Source organism: Lynx rufus, unplaced genomic scaffold (genome assembly GCF_022079265.1).
Source record: "Lynx rufus isolate CCGP_SWC_20201006 ecotype Redwood Valley unplaced genomic scaffold, mLynRuf1.p SCAF_3, whole genome shotgun sequence".
Taxonomy (NCBI): domain Eukaryota; kingdom Metazoa; phylum Chordata; class Mammalia; order Carnivora; family Felidae; genus Lynx; species Lynx rufus.
In genome coordinates, this window is record NW_025814845.1 from 117981218 (window position 1) to 117993930 (window position 12713).

Consider the following 12713-nt stretch of genomic DNA (forward strand, 5'->3'; position numbering starts at 1 on the left):
GAGATTTCTCGCTTTCTCTGCAGGTGCCCCAGAAAGTAAAGGCCGAAATCGGGGGCAGGCGCTCCCTGCCTTCGTCCAAGCTCTCCCTCCAGGTTCTGCGCCCCAGGACTGGGCAGTGGCGGAAACCTGCGGGGCGTCCCAGCCCTGGGGGCGTGGAGCTGCAACACCTGGGCAGTCGTTCAGGGGCTGCTGCCATCCCGCCCCTCCCCCAGCCTCCTCTGAAGATGTTTATCTTGCCCTCTGCTCCTTGCTCTTTTCTCTTTCACTTTTCTTTTCGGTGAGGGTTGGGACTCCCTGGGTTCAGGGCGCCCAGGGGAACCCCAGCTGACTCGCTCTTTGTAGTCGAAGCCCAACGCCAAGGCAGGGAGCCGGGTGGCAGATCCCGTCCGGCTGCGCCGCTCGCCGCCCCCCAGCCCTACAGCCGGGACTCGATGGAGGTACAGAGTTCTGCTTCTCCGCCTGTGGGGGGGAAGGTGGTGGTGGTTGAAAGGGCGATGGAATTTTCCCCGAAAGTCTACGCCTCGGGCCTCTCCCAGCTCCGGGCGGACCTACCCATTTCCCCCCACCAGCTGCGGACCGGGCCGCCCCGCCCTCTCACGGGGAACACTTAACCGCGACTTCAGTTTTCCGTTGCACTACGTGCAGAGGTTTTCCCCCTTCTGACCCTTTATTCGTCCCGTGGGCTCTCCTCGCCATCCTCTGCTCCCAGAGGAACGCAGATTGCTGGTCCGCTTGAGGGTCCCGCGCGGCTCCTCCGTGCGCTTGGCTCTTTCGGTGCTGCAGGCAGCGGATCAGCGGGAGGCAGCGCCCGGCGCCGATGTCTCCTCTCCGCTAACTCCGCAGCTGACCCGCGGAGAGAGAGGGACGTGCGCCTGCCTCCCGCCCCAGGCTGCCCGTTTCGGAGAAGACGCGGTCTGGCAGCACTGAGCGCTGAGTTCTGCACCTAATCGAGCTCAGAGAGTTCGAAGAAAGGTACCGCAGCTCCCCGCTTCTTCCCTGCCCCCTCCCACACTCCTTGCGGGTCAGCTCAAATGTGTCTAGGACCCTGCGGGTTGGTCTCTCCCTTTGCTTGCAAAATCAAGTTACCCTCCCCTTCTTTGATCAGGAGGACGGACACTTGTCCTCCTAGGGAGAGGAACTTGCAGAAATGGTTACTGATGGGCACTCAGGCCTGGGTCTATGTTATTAGTTCCAGCCTTGATCAAGCCACTCATCTCTTAGAAAAGCAGTATTAGAAACTTGGAAGAGATACAGGAGACTTAAGCTTGCAGTAAAATCCTTATTCAAGATGGATTTAAATGAAAGTCCAGTTAATTTTTTTCCAGTGTTACTGAGACTGCATTTTGCGAATGTTTACAATTCATTTTAATTGAACTATGAAATTCCGTGCGTTGAAGACTTTGATAACGTCAGCGTATCCATAAAGCAAGATGATTCTTAAACGATGCTTATAACAGATTCTTAAACAGGATGCGTCAGAAGTTTCAGAACTGGAAGTAAAGTGGTTTTCGCTAGCTATTTTTCCATTATGTTTTTAAAACTACTTTCTAATGTTACGGCAAGGGGCATGCCATCTACCTGTAACTGATGGGCTTCCTCATCTTGTCAGTGTGCCTAAAATAAAAAGGTTTTATTGACCTTTGTTGTCAGTGTGCCTAAAATAAAAAGGTTTGATTGAATGGACAGATAAGGTCCGGGTGATCGTGGCCTTCAGCAGTGCAGTGGCTGTGTGGTGGACTATTCCACTGAAAGCATCAAGGTACAATATGGATCAAATTTTAAACTACTGTTCTTTTATTGAAAAGCAGTGTGGTGGGCATGGTAGACAGAGGAAGGAGGCACAAAGGAAAAAGCATAAAGATATAGAAAAGATATAAATATATCATTGTTTATATAAAGATATATAAAAGAAGGAACTGAAGAAAAAGCAATAGCCTTCTTAGACTTAAAAAGCGATGAAGAATTTAAAATTTTACATAATCAAGTTAAGATATCTCAGAAAGTTCTAAAGGTTTGTTGTGATTGTGTTTTAAGGTCACATTCTTACATCTCTCCCTCTGTTTCCTCCTCTCAAAATTTTAGTCATACTCAGAATGGCCTTTTCCTGCAGTATCATCTGCTCTGTGACAGAGTGACCCAGAGGAGTTAGGTTAGTCACTGGTCCTGAATCTCTAGTAGGCAGTGTTCCTATACTTTGATTTTTAATTGTCTGCCTGTCTGTCTGTCTATCTATCTATCTATCTATCTATCTATCTATCATCTCTCTCTCTCTCTCCCTCTCCCTCTGTCTCTCTATATATATTAAGTAAGCTCTGCACCCAATGTGGGGCTTGCAGTCACATCCTTGAGATCAAGAGTCGCATGCTCTGTGGACTGAGCCAGCCAGATGCTCCTTCCCATACTTTGGTTCACTATTCTCTGCTGATTTGGAGTGGCAACTCTAGAACCTGGTTTGAAGCTGTTGTCCTGGAGTTTGGAACTTTACTGCAGATTATTGGGGGACTTAAGAAGAACAATTTGATCATTTTCTTTTCATCAATGAGATTTGTATATAAATGTCAACAGCTATATTGCAAGACACAATATTTGTCAATGAAATACAAGTTTATAATCTTTTTTGGAGGATGGGGAAAATCTGTGGTTTAACGTTTATTGAAATAGAGTTCGATAATTGAAGGATTTTAAACCCTAGAAGGTTCTCCATCTCAGGTTTGCTGGCTCTGAGTAGATTTCAGGAAGGATGTGAATGAAGCCCTGAAATGTTGTATGTAAGTGGATTTTTCTGAAGAAAATATCCACAACTCTAATTAGGTTTTCAAATGTCTCTTGGACCCCAAATAGTTTTTAAAACATTTTAAAACTTAGAAAACTGTCCTTTTTTTCATTTCTCTCTTAGAGTTGACTGTTAAGTTTGTTCATTAGATAACTATTCTTTTGAAGGTTAGTTAATGATAATACAGAGAGTGCTGTCTTTTGGCCAGCAACTTGAATTATGGGAAATAATATGAATCATAGCTAATACTTGTTGAGTTCTTAGTATGTACCGGACATTGTTCCGAGTATGTATGTATTTTTAAAAATCATCATGATAAACTTAGGTGGTAGTACGGACTGTGTTATATAGCCGAGAAAATGGAAGCATAGGGTAATTAAATAACTTTCCCAAAGTCACAGAGCTAGTTAAGTGGTAGAGCTGGGATTTGAACCTGGACAAATTTCAGATCACTGGTGTTTATAAAGGATGATATTTCCATAGAAGTATTTCCCACAATTTGTCAGTGACAAGTATCTACTACTTCATTTTGATGCAGTTTTATGATAGAAGGTTGGTTTTTAAGTAATACTGCTTATACAGTACTTGCATGATTGACTTCATTAATTATACATTTAAAGATTAGCTTTATGATCAAATAATATTCGCATGAGTATTTATTTGTGTTTGGTTCCTTGGAGAAATTTCTCTTACGGTTCCTGAATGAAAACATTTGTTTAATTTGCATCAGTTTTTGCTGATAGAGCATGACATAGGTACAGGTGGATTGATCAATGTCTGAATCTATTGATCTAACTATTCATTCATCCATCCAAGTAGAAAGGTGGGATTCGTGGAGAGATCAGAACAGAAGCCTTTCCCAATTATATCACAACCGAGGTGGTGTAGTCAACTATTTAAGAAGCCTTTTCACAGGCTCCAATGGTATGAGAGTTGGCAAGAAGCCAGCTTCTTTCCTTAGCTCAGTATTAGCTCTTAGATTTACTTACTCAGTGATTGCAGATTTCCACGTGAGGCTTTTGAGGTTGAACAATGCTTAAGTGCTTGCTGCTCTCCTATTTGAATGGATTGAATGGAAAAATTCCATAGGGGCGTTGAGAGAACATGTGTGGTTTTAGCTAGTACTGCGATGTATTTACTACTAGCTATTTAATGGTGAGTTTTACTAATTAACTATTATTAATTATATTAATTACTATTTATTACTTCACTTTTTTTTCAGGTTACACTCAGTGTTAGAATGAAAAATAAATAAGAGGCTGTTTGATCTCATTTCAATTCAGCAGTGTTATTCATATATGTTTTATGTCTGGAGGCAGGGCATATGTATACATATATTTTTCAGTGTTTTATTCCAGAGTCCAGTAGTGTCTTGCAGGTCATCTTTGGAAGGACCAAAATATACGTAGATCTGCTATCTATCTATCTATCTATCTATCTATCTATCTCCATGCATATTTTGTATATAGACCATATAAATATGGATTAAAAAAGTCTGAATGCCTGTTAGCTGATCATGTTCTAAGAATACATAGTTGATTGTTTTCCAAATACTAAGGTTTCTCCAAGTGCTAACAGGGTGCAGAGGGGGTCAGGAGAGTGACAACAGTATTTTGTTAAATAGAGGAATTGAAACTGAAAATGATCCTACAAGAAGAAAATATGATCGGTTGTAAGGTTGGTGGGGGGAGGCTCTACTCATCAGAGTGACATAGGAAAGCAGCCCTGTGGCACATGCCATGATCCCTTGTATCATTTCACTCTCACTGGGCATTTTGTTCATGTACCTTCTAATAGAAACTCGAGAAATGAAATACTCCTTGTGCACTGTTAGCATTGACCCCAGTTATTCTTTAACTGAACATTTTATAGCTAGAAACTTTACAGTATATTTTCCCCACTTATTTTCTTTTGTACGTATCAACAACAAAAAGTATATGTTTAAAAGTTTTAAAATAATTTTGTTAAAATTATTCTTTATGCTATTGTAAAGATTATTAGTACACAGGTAACCAGAGTAATTCATTTGAGTTTTGATAATTATGAGGCATAAAACTATATTGTATCATAAGATGTGTATCATAAATGTAGACCTGGGTGGTGTTGATATCAATGCTTTGATTAAGGCAGGTTTCTCTAATACCAGTTTTTCAAATTGCCCCTTTATTTGGCACCCTGGAGGGGCAAGGCACATGGTAAGATTCTGAATGGGAGAGTGTTGTGCCTTTCTTTGGTAAAATGGGTGGAGGGTAATTATGAAAGGGGAAGTGGGAAAGGAGAACTTGCCAGAAAATGCTTGCTGTCAGCACATTTCAGGCATATTGCTTATAAAAAGGGGTCCCTTTGTAAATAGTGGATCTGGAAATTGGTTCCTTTAGAACTCTCTATACCCTTACAGACCTTGGACAGCTATGGGGTTCCCCAGGGGTGCCTGTTCTTCCCTTTGAAGATCTCAGTTTGCTCTGGTTCAACCTGTTGCCCGCCCTGCCCCCTATGCTTGGTTTCTGGATTGCCATGGCCCATTGTGCTTAAGCAATAGTGTGTGTTTTTGTCGAGGGGTGGGGTGGGGGGGGGATGGTAAAGAACTGGCAGCTGCAGAGGCTTCCCACTGAGAGCAGTGTTGGGGGGCAGGAATAGGTTCTAGCCCTGCTTGGGGTCTTAGATAGCCTTCCCAGTCTGGGCTCCTCTTCCACGCAGTTCTAGACACACTTCTCTATACTCTAGACCACCCTTGCTATTCCTGCTCACTTTTTTGTCATTCTTCCTGCCTTCTGCTCAAAGCCTCCAATCTCCACAGTTTCTGAAACCCCTTCTACTGCCCAGGTAGAATTATTTTCTCCTTCTATTTCTCCTTATATGCTGTAATAGCTTTTGTCTCTGTAAATTAATCTTGTTGTGTGTCTCTACAGTTACATTTTGAATAAAGACATAATAGTGTGAGCCCAGCCAAGGGTTGGTCACATGATTGGTTTGTATCGACTTCAATGAGAGATCATTCAACAATTTAAGAAGTAATCAGAGGAATGTAAAACAGGTAGGAAATATAGCAAAAAACCAATGTTGGAGTATTATAATAAAAACAGTATTTGGGGAAAATTAGTCTGGGGTAGGATTTATTGAAGAAAAAATAATTAGAGATAAGGAAATGAGCCAGAAATCCACGGCAGTCCTTCAGATGTACAGTCTTATTCCTATTATCTGCTAAAGGACATGGCTATAGCAATTCATTCCTTCTCTCTATCATCAATTTTTGTCTTTCTCTAGTGGGTCTTTCCCATGACTGTAATTTCTCCCATAAACAGCAACAACAAACAACTCTCTTTGGCTTCGTGTTTCTCTCCAGCTGCCACCTGGTTTTTAGGTCTCCATTTTATAGGAAAGCTCTGAAAGTCAATTCTACTTTCTGTCTCCAATTTCTCTCTTCTCATTCTTTCTTGAACCAATCAGCCTGTCATTCCTACTGCTCCATAAAACTGTATCATCAGAGATACCAAGACCCCCCCCTCCCATGTTAAATCCGTGGTTAGGGCTGGGTTCCCTTTCAGCAGGACCTGAGTTCTTCATTTTTGCTTCCAGACAGTCCTCCTCTCTTCATTGTCCTCTGCCTCCCCATCATCATTTCAGTAGCTTGCTGGTTCCTATTCCCTATCCTCTCAACAGAGGAGTCCGCTGCTCAGTCACTGGATCCTTTCTCTATCTATGTACACTCATTCCCTGACTGCATCCTGCCTGGTGGTTGTTAGTGCCTTCCGAGACTGGTGATTCGTGTCTCCAGTCATGACCTCCCTCTGAACTCCAGACTCATCTAGACAACAGTCTAGTCTGCATTCCTGAGTAGATGTATCCTACTCGTTGAATTCCTGACTTAACCCCCAAAACTGCTTCTTCCATGGTCTCCCTTATCTCACTTGATGGCCGTTCTATTCTTTGAGTTGCATGGATAATCTCTTAGTCAGTCTCGGAGTTCTCCTTTTTTTTTTTCATACCCCACATTTTAATCTGCCACTAAGTCCTTTAAACTGTCCTTTCAAAATATATCCCACATCTGACTTCTTGTCACCTTTGCAGCTGCCATCTAGGTCCAAGCCACTATTGTCCTGCCTTATGGTATTATTGCAAGAGTTGGTCTCCCTGATGCTGTACTTGCTCCCCCCACCCCCAGCTTGTTCTTAACACAACACAGCAGTCAGAATGCTTCTGTTATTTGCCCTGCCTGCATTAAACAAACAAACAAACCCACAAAATAAATAAACAGAAACACCCAGAACCCACTGGCTTGACAAATAGTAATTTGTTATTTGTCATGATTCTGCAATCTGGGCTACATTCAGCTTGTTGGAGATGAAACATCCCAGAAGATTTCTTCATTCCTGTGTCTGGCACCTCAGCTGGGCTGACTGGAAAGTTAAAGACCCCTCCTTTGAGTCATTCTTCCTTTTCCATGAGAAATAGCTCTTGTCAGCACTTGGGTAGACTGCTTCCAGCTTTGAGTTCGGGATCTAGGGATCTTCTGTGTCCTCCTTTTCGTTTACCTGGTGGTGAGTTATTTTAGTACAATTTTCTCATAAACCTCGAGGCCTTCCTATAAATTTTATTGAGGTTCATTCCATTATGGAAAACTTATGTACCCAAGACTTTTATGACAGGCTCCTCTTTACTTCGGCTGGAAATCCGAATGCTATAGGAGAGACCCTTACTGTTTTAGAAACCCTTTGGAGAGCATCTGGGTGTCTCAGTCAGTTAAACGTCAGACTTTGGCTCAGGTCATGATCTTGTGGTTCGTGGGTTTGAGCCCCACGTCAGGCTCTGTGCTGACAGCTCAGAGCCTGGAACCTGCTTCGGATTCTGTGTCTCTCCATCTCTCTCTGCTCCTCCCCCACCTTGTGCTCTGTCTCTGTCTCTGTGTCCCACACAAAAATAAAAAATAAATGTTAAAAAAAAAAAAAGAAGTCCTTTGTCCCGCTGACTGAGTCTCTGAGGCTCTGCCTTAATGTGAGGTCTTAATGAGGCATCTTCCAGCCACATGCTTGATTTGATCTTTAACCTGAGAGTACATTGTACTAATACTTGGCTTTGAACTTTGTCCTAAGGCTGCTTCTTTCTTTGAGCATCTACTGCTGTCTGGAGAGGCAAGAATGACAAAAAGTTTAATTTTCTTTTTTTTTTTTTAATTTTCTTTTTTTAAATATTTATTTATTTTTGAGACAGGGAGAGATAGCATGAACGGGGGAGGGTCAGAGAGAGAGAGGGAGACACAGAATCTGAAACAGGCTCCAGGCTCTGAGCTGTCAACACAGAGCCCGATGCAGGGCTCGAACTCACGGACCGCGAGATCATGACCTGAGCCAAAGTTGGATGCTTAACCGACTGAGCCACCCAGGCGCCCCAAAAAGTTTTATTTTCTAACCTAGCAAGTCCTGTGTTGAATGATTCCCTCTAACTTCTACTTGAACACTTCGGTTCATCTTTCTCTTCCTGTAATTAATCCTAGGCAGCTGAATGAAGCCAGTTATCACATTCAGAAATCTCCTTAGGTAGGCCCACAAGCTCATGAGGTATGTTTTCATTCTTCCATATTGTTGCAGTGTTGCCAAACATTTTGCCACTACGTAATACGAGTTGCCTCTGTCCAGCTTCCAGGAAGAAGTTCATCAATGCCTTTCACGCCTTCACTGTGTCCTTGATACTCTTCAGGTGTCTACACATCACCCGGTCTCATCCCAATTTTAGTGTCAGTTTTTTCTTTTTTTTTTTTTTTCAGTTTTTCATTGCTATACAATAAACTCAAAAATTTAGAACCATTTTATTTGTTCAAGGTTTTGAGGTTAGAAATTTGGACAGGACACAGTGACAATGACTTGTCTCTACTCCACAATGTCTGTGGTCTCAGTTGATTTGACTCCATTTGTCCAAGGACTATCGGAGATGGTTCAAGACATTGAATCTGGTTGTTGGCTGGGTTCCTTCATTCTCTTCCACTTGGCCTTTTCACATGGCGAGATTGGGCTTTCTTCTGGCATGATGGTCTCAGGGTTGTCAGACTCCTTCCATAGTGTCCAGGGTCCATAAAAGAGGAAGTGGGAGCTGCAAATCCTCTTAAGGCCTGGGAACAGAATTCCCAGACTTTATGTTTGCTTCATTGGTCAGAATGAAACAGTCAGAAGCCCATCCCAGATTCAGTGGGAGAGGACACAGACTCTGCCTCTTGCTGGGTAACTTGTCATGCTTGTTCACGAAAGGAAGGCAGTGATGATGGCATCCATCTTTGGAGATTATCAGCTGCACATTGTGATTTTATTTTTAAAGTCTATTTTTGAGAGAGGGAGAGCATGAGAGGGGGAGGTGCAGAGAGAGAACGAGACAGAAGATTTGAAACAGGCTCCGTGCTGACAGCAGAAAGCCCGATGTGGGGCCTGAACTCAATAATTATGAGATAATGACTGGAGCCTAAGTCTGATGCTTAACCTACTGAGCCACCCAGGTACCCTCGTTGTGATTCTGTTAAAACATTAATTAGGTCATGCTACTCTATTCAAAACCACTATGGCCTTCTCATCTCACTTCTCTAAAAGCCAAATTCCGTTACAATGGTCAGTAAGGCCCTAAGTGATTTGTATATCTGTTATCTCCTCTACTATTATTCCTTTAGCTCACTGCTTCAGTCACACTGACAGTCTTTCTACTCAGCACCCATACTGCACTGCTCTTATCTAAGAGTCTTTGAACTTGCTGTTCCCCTTCTTAGACTGCTGTTATCTCAGATATAGCCCACTCCCTTACTTCACTGGTTTAGTTCAATATCCCATTTGCAGTGAGGTTTTCCCTAACCCATGTACTTCCTGTGGCACTCCCACCAGCACTGTGCTTAAACTCTTTTCCATGTACCTATAACTATAAACTAAGGTTTATAGTACTTTATCCCAAACTCTTAGGGTCAGATGTGTTTGGAGTTCAGATTTTTTTCAGTTTTTGGAAAGGTAACTGTTAGGGACTGAATTCAATGTCCTCGCCCCCTTCCCTCCCCCCCCCCCCACCACTTCCAAACTCCCATGCAAGAGAGGCTTACCCTCTTAGAAACTTTCAGACAGGCAGTATAGTGTCATTAACTGTAGTCACCAGGCTGTACATTGCATTCCCATGGCATGTTTATTTTATAACTGGAAGCTTGTACCTTTTGACGCCTTGTATCCATTTCACCCACCCACCAAGCCCCTGCTTCTGGCAACCACCAATCTATTTTCTGTAGCTGTGAGTTCATTTTGTAAATATACCAGTCTTTAAAGAGTCACTTTCTCTGCGAAATTCTCCAGGCAAAACCCCAACATTACTTCCCCTCTAGCCACCTCCTCCCCCCGGAAATATTGACTACATTTTCTCCTTTGTTCTGTCCTCTCCCGATGGATAGCTCTCTAATTGTATCTGTGACATTTTATCATTATTGACTTGTGTTCATATTGACTCTCCTCTTGAATAAATGATAAAGATGGGACAAAGAATGACAAGAACTGTGATCATGGAGTTGGAAGGGCTGGAGTTTGGGAAACACCGTATTTATAAAATTACTCCCTCAGTAAAAACGGGCACATAGTAAACCTTTAATAATGTTATTTTTCTTGTCAATAATCTATCACAGGGGTGCCTGGGTGGCTCAGTCAGTTAAGCATCCGACTTTGGCTCAGGTCATGATCTCACGGTCCGTGAGTTCCAGCCCCACGTCGGGCTCTGTGCTGACAGCTCAGAACCTGGAGCCTGCTTCAGATTCTTTGTCTCCCTCTCTCTCTGCCCCTCCCCCACTTGTGGTCTGTCTGTCTCTCTCCCAAAAATAAACATTAAAAAATTAAAAAAAATAATCTATCACATATTGCTGAGGGGTCAAGTGATAGTAAGTTTTTGAGAAAAGCAGTTTGACCAGATTTGACTAGAAATACGTCACCAGTGATCATCACAGAGCTGTTGGAAAACCACTCCCAGCAGACTCCTTATTGTCAAGGTCAGGAGGGGAAATAGAATTTCCTAAGGATCTGATTTGGGTCAGGCTACTGATAAAATCCTTACATTCATTTTTAGGATGATGCTTATGAGCTTTATAGATTAGAATGAACCTTTTTAGAACTAAAACAAAGAAAGGGAGGGGCTGTTTAATATTTTGTGCCCGTTTTTATTGAGGGAGTAATTTTATAAGTGCAAAGCAAATGCTTCAACAAATGAAATGAAACAAGATACACCCTATTCTCTAAATTTCTTCAAATAAAATTTTTTAAACTTTCTTAATTTTTTTTGCCAAGTATTTTGAAAAAAAAAATGATTTCCAAGTACAAAAAAGATGAGAAAATTTTTGTAAAAATATTAGGATGGTTAATATTTGACTTATTTAGTGCTCCTTTTCCCAAGAATCCTAGGAAACAAATATATAGTCATAACAGCTTTTGATGTCACTTGAAAATTTGCAGTAACCCCAAATGGCAACATTTTAAGGATCTATATCGTATACCTTTAGACTCTACTCCTGGGAAGCAAGATCCTCTTTTCATTATTTCGTGAAGGACGTCTAAAACTTCAGACGTGTAGTCTGAAACGTGTAGTTTTATGATGGCTCATTTAGATTGATATTGAGGTATTTCTCCTCTAAACTTTGACCTTTCTTAATTCAAGATGCATTACTCTCAGCCTCTGCAGTTTATAAAGTATTGGCTTCCATGCTATGGTTGTCAATCAGGCCGATGAACAACGGACCATAAACCTTCCTAAAAATACAAATATTTATTGAACATTTTCTCAGTGCATGGCTCAATGCCAAGTGCTCTGAGGGATAAAAAGCTGAACTGAACATGATTCCTTTCAGGAACTTGTTATCTACTGGAGAAATGAATATTGCTATATGAATAGCTGGGTCATCCACGTATGGTTGTACTAAACAGCTGTCCATTCTCGAAACATGTTTTCTGTCATCACTAAGCACGTGGATGTGTGTGTCTCCCCTCCAGAGTGCATTGTTCCATCCATTTTTTTCCTTCTCCCCTTTCTCCTGATTTACCCACCTGGTCCAGAGGTCTCAGTTTGGTATTGTTTTTTTTGAGGATATTTTCCTAAATTTCCAAGATTGGATTAGGTATCTCTTGTTCTTAACTTTATTCAGTAAATATTTCAATAGCTAACATTTATTGTTGGCCATGTGCCAAGCGCTTTAACTTGTGGAACCCTCATAAACTCCCGGAGGTGCTTTTCCAGCTACTCTTCAGATGACTCAGAGGCACCAAGACCCTGTGCCCAAGGTCCTCAGTTAAGTCTCTCTCCAGAGCCTGTACCCATCACCTAGTCTGCTACCTCACTGGAAGAACTAAGAAGAGGCATGAAGATTAAAAGGGAGGGGGTAAAATTATCTTTATTTATGAATGAAAGCCATGAAAATTAACCAGCTATGAAAACTAATAAGTAAGTTCATCAAGACTCTCGGAGTAACAAAGCCTCAGCAGCATTTTTTAATATTAAATAAAATATTAGCTAACGTAAGAGTAAAACACAGTGCTACTGCCCCTGCCAGGAGACACTCTTATCTTAATCAAATGGAATTTACCTACAGATCGTATGGATGGTCCAATATTAGAAACCCTATTAATATAATCCTAATGGCTGCATGCAGAAAAAGTTATATCAAACTTTTGAAGAAGAGTTTCGTAAGATTAAATGGGATCTTCCAAATGGGTAAATGAATGAATGAATGATATTTGCAAAATAATCTCTAGTAAACATCATACTTAACACAGAACTATGCTTAAAAAGCATTTTCTTTAGTATTGGAGAATGATGACAGTGTCAGTAAGAGTGCAATTATTTAACAGAGTAAATAGAATAAATAAAAAAAAGTAAATAAAAAAACAAAGATAACAGCTGCTTATTTTTACTGAGTACTTAATGTGTAAGCAGTATTCTAAGTGCTTTG

The 12713-nt window shown here is 41.6% G+C and overlaps 1 protein-coding gene across 2 annotated transcripts in view; it reads left to right on the plus strand.

The window, feature by feature from the left end:
* The first annotated feature begins 299 nt into the window (after positions 1-299).
* IL15 (interleukin 15) overlaps positions 300-12713 on the plus strand; it is an 80037-nt gene continuing 67623 nt past the window's right edge. Inside the window, exon 1 of one of the 2 annotated variants that reach the window (XM_047091631.1) lies at positions 300-437. The gene's annotated coding sequence lies outside the window, so the exon portion shown is untranslated. Of the gene's footprint in view, positions 438-477; positions 973-12713 lie in introns of those variants that run through there. The other variant, XM_047091632.1, reaches the window with a different exon arrangement.